Below are 4,558 nucleotides of genomic sequence, written 5' to 3'. Positions count from 1 at the left end.
AAAAAGCAATGTTCATCGTGTTTTATGTCTTTAACGACTAGAAAATCTGACACACTCACGTACCCTGCAGATTACCCGCCGGTCTCTACACGCTGGTCCTTAGCCGTTTGAAAATAGTTTTCCCTCCAATGGAAGTATTCTTCAACGTGCCTATAAATACCATTTTCTTTTACTAAAGAAGGTGCTGGCCATTTTATTTTATCAATTGCTAAGAAGCTTTCAAGCATTCTAGTTTTGCGACCAGTGTTCAAGTGAAAAAGATACTAAAAGTTACAAAGATCATATCCAGTTTTTCAGAGACTTGTGCTGCCTCAAGACGTCAAAGATTCAGATTCATGAGCCAAGTTCTCTAAGTTGGAGAAGAAGAAAACCCTTTTATTCAAACTTGTAATCTATACTCGTTTAAGTTGAAAGAGGCAGATTAAATTCAGTTTAGGAGTTGAAAAACGTGGTTGTGGAGTTTACGACTGGCTTTGTGTTCAATGCGTGAAGGTCGTGGTTATTGTACTGGTGATAGTGCAATCCTCTATGTGTTGTGGAGTAGGCTGGTTATAACCGAACCATTATAAAAATCTCTCTCTCTCTCACTCTCTTACGTATTTACTGCTTTACATTGCATAACTTTCCACCAAACTTAAGAATTTGGTAAGACTAAAACAACGTGCAAAGAAATTTCTAAAAGGGTTAAACAAATTTTCTGCTGTGCATTCTGAACGAGAAGTTAAAGTTACCTCTCGGTTGCTTTAACCTTTCGAGAAGATTTCAAAACTCCTCAAAGAATATTATCAAATAATAGATATTAGTTACTTTCCATATAATATTTTCTACCAATTAAGCTTTATTAATTATTTTATCAATAAATTAATTAATTAATATTAAGAAAAGTTTGAGCAGAAAAATTGAAGATGATGATTTTTATTTTTTTAATAGTATAGATTATTATTATTATTATTAATGATTTTAATTTAGAATTGTATTATCATATTTTATAATATTACAACAAATCCATTCCGTGCATCCGGGTAAAAATACTTGTTTTCATATAATTTTGCTTTGATTTTGACATTTTGACCGATAAGTTTGCTTAAATAGTACTCCGTAAAAGGCAGAAACTTCCAAAACGAAATGACGAAAACGCCCCATAGAATCCTCCCTGATCCCTCCTAAAGCGTCGTCATCGTCAAGTCAACCACCGAAGCACGTCTTTATCTCCTCCACCGATAAAATTCCTTGTCCGCCATTACATACAACAAAGCACAAAATTGTTCACATCTCTAGAGAGAGAGAGAGAGACTTGAGAGCGAAAGCGAAGATGTACGGCTTCGAGCGTGTGAGCAGCAGCTACGATGGCGGAATGAAAGGCGATATCGAGGAAGGGACTCTGTACCCGGGAATTGGGTACGGCGAGAATCAGCTGCGCTGGGGCTTCATCCGCAAAGTCTACGGCATTATCTCCGCTCAGATCCTCCTCACCACTCTCGTCGCCGGTGTCACTGTTCTCTATGCTCCCCTCAATGAGGTTCTCAAGGGAAGTTCTGCACTTCTCCTCTTCCTTGTTTTCCTTCCTTTCCTCCGTAAGCACCCTCTTTCCAATCCTAGATCTTAAATCAATTATCTTCTCTGGATGGATATGTGCAATGTATATATGATATGATTCATCACCAAATTCCTACATTTCTGTATGTATAAAAATCTCTGGACTGGATCCGAATTGAATCACTAGATCTTATATGATGAACTGTTTTGGATATGTATAATATCTGTCCATTTCATCGCGGATCGTTGCATTTCTTATAATAGTTTGTGTAGGATTTCATGATGGAACTGAATTTGTTGTTTTTGTATTCTTATTTGCTTGTACTTAAAATTTTGTATTCTCAGGATTTTCAATCCTAATTCGTACAGTATCGGTGTCTATACATTATTTTATTTCATTTTCTCTTTTCTACAAGAACAGACATACCTGATTTTATCAAGGGAAAATGACACTTTTTACCCCTAAGTTATATACTTATAGCACTTTTTCCCCCTCAATTATTTAGGTAAGCACATTAGCCCCTTCAATTATTCTAAAAGTGGTGCTTTTTCCCCCTGATCTATTAAATTGACATTTATACCCTTAAAGTAAACATTTTATTTATTTTACTACTCCAACAAATTATTGCGTATACGTAGGGATGACTACGGTTCGATTTGAATTGAACGGATACTAAAGCAATCAAATTAATAGTTTACGGTTATAATTTAGATCTAGAACCCAATATTTAAATGTCAATTTATTAAAATTATGTATAAAAAATTGAATCTTGAACCGTGAACCGGCGGTTCCGGATCTGATTCGCGGTTTTGAACCGTCTTTATTTTAAAATTTTATTTTTTATTTTAAAATAGTCTAAATTCAAAAATAAATGTATTTTATTTTTTCAGTTCGGAACATGAACCGTCCGTTCCGGTTCACGATTTTAATAAACTCTAAATATCGAATTTCGATTCTAAATTGTAATTGGAATATTTCGGTTTGGTTGCTATAGTGTTTGTTTAGTTGGAACCAAATTATGGTCATAATTTGTTGGAGAAAAAAATAAATTAAATATTTAGTTTAAGGGTAAATATGTCCATTTAACATTTCAGGGGGAAAAACAGCCACTTCAATAATTTAGGGGGAAAAAATGCTATACGTATATAACTCAGGGGAAAAAGTGCCGTTTTCCCTTTTATCAATGTTCCTTCTTTGTGATTATTTTGACAATTTGTTTTGGTGATATTGCAAACTTATCTTTTCTTCTGGATTTATGTATTTGGTAACTTCAATCAATGGAATTACATTTGAGTTTTAGTTTTATGATAATTAATGGTTTGGAGTATGGCTTTGATTTTGACTTGATTTCCTATAATTTTGTTATAGTGCTTGATAAATGTAATAATTGATTTATACCATTTATGCAGTATTGTGGCCTTTGCATGTCTATCAACAAAGGCATCCACTGAACTTCATTTTCCTTGGACTTTTCACTGCCTCTCTGAGTTTCCCTGTTGCCGTAAGCTGTGCTAACACAGATGGTAGGAAGTCTTTTACTCGCCGTTCAAGTGATTTGTTTGAGTGCTTGATTGGATTGTCTACCCCTACCCGACGCCCATTCAAGGTCTGGAAACATTCTTTGACATTTGAATGTGTGATGTTTCAGGTGCGATTGTGCTCGAGGCTCTGATCTTGACATCAGCTGTGGTTTTAGCTTTGACTGGATACACTTTCTGGGCTGCTAAGAAGGGTAAAGACTTCAACTTTTTGGGACCAATCCTGTTCACCAGCCTTTTCATTCTCATCCTGACTGGCTTCATTCAGGTATTCATCATATTCATATTCCTATTCCATGATTCCATCCCGTGTCTTATGCTTCCGGTTTTTCTAGTTATATATTCATGACCTGTGTAAATCTGCACAGATGTTCTTCCCTCTTGATCTGCATCCACGGCTGTCTTGAGTGCAGTCAGTGCTATAATTTTCTCGGGATACATTGTATATGACACAGATAACTTGATTAAGCGGTTTACATATGACGAATACATCTGGGCATCCGTCACTCTCTATCTGGATATCCTAAACCTCTTCCTCACTATTCTGCGGATGCTTAAACAAGCAGAGAACTAAGTACAATGTATGTGTATTCCACCTGAAACCCATCCCCTCCGGATGATGCTTGCTTTTATTCCGTTTTCTCTCGAGTAGCAATACAATATTGTAGATACTATACTATACATGTATCTATATCTTCTATTGCTTACTGCGAACCCGCCATTGCATTCTGCCCACTTGGATTCCAAGTGTTTTAAATGGTGGGGAAGTTGTAAGCCTAAAGTCACTAATAAAGGTAATGTTCCATAATTCTTTTTACAGCATTTTTTTTTAAAAAAAAATCAATTCAAAATTGGTTAACCATTCTCACACGAGGGAAGGAGATTGATGTTGGGTAATTTTCAGCAAATTATATTGTCAAATTTGGTTCACATTACAATGTGAATCATTCATAAATGTTTATTTTTAATATTTAAATGTTATTTTTAATGTACTGAACATTTATTTTAAAATTGTATATTAAAAATGAACATATAGTACATTAAAATAAATTTTTTTTAAAAATAGCGTATAAAGATAAGAAGTGTATATTAAAAATGAACATGTATATTAGTTATATATCTTGCAATATGACATTGTATACGATGGACGAAAGTTTATTTTGCATTGTGGTTTTTAGTCTAAAATTATGTATTTGTAATTAACTTGTTGAGAGAGATGTAGAAAGATTTGTAATATTACTTCCTTGTCTCAATGGAGAGACAACAGACAAATATATACAGACAAATACCAATTAATAGACATATTCCTACAGACATAGCTTTTGTGTTTCAACACTCCCCTCAACCTGGAATATGTATATTATATGCACCAAGCTTGTTACAAATGTGTTCAATCCTATGACTTCTTAGAGCTTTAGTAAATATATCAGTTAATTGATTATTTGAGCCTACAAAAGAAGTAGTAATATCTCGTTCTTTCATG

General features: G+C 34.3%; 1 pseudogene; it reads left to right on the top strand.

Annotated features, from left to right (window-relative positions):
* The first annotated feature begins 1,182 nt into the window (after positions 1-1,182).
* LOC109169030 lies at positions 1,183-3,692 on the top strand (annotated as a pseudogene).
* Positions 3,693-4,558: the final 866 nt, after the last annotated feature.

Source organism: Ipomoea nil, unplaced genomic scaffold, assembly GCF_001879475.1.
Source record: "Ipomoea nil cultivar Tokyo-kokei standard unplaced genomic scaffold, Asagao_1.1 scaffold3245, whole genome shotgun sequence".
Taxonomy (NCBI): Eukaryota; Viridiplantae; Streptophyta; class Magnoliopsida; order Solanales; family Convolvulaceae; genus Ipomoea; species Ipomoea nil.
This window is presented reverse-complemented; position numbering and strand designations above follow the sequence as displayed.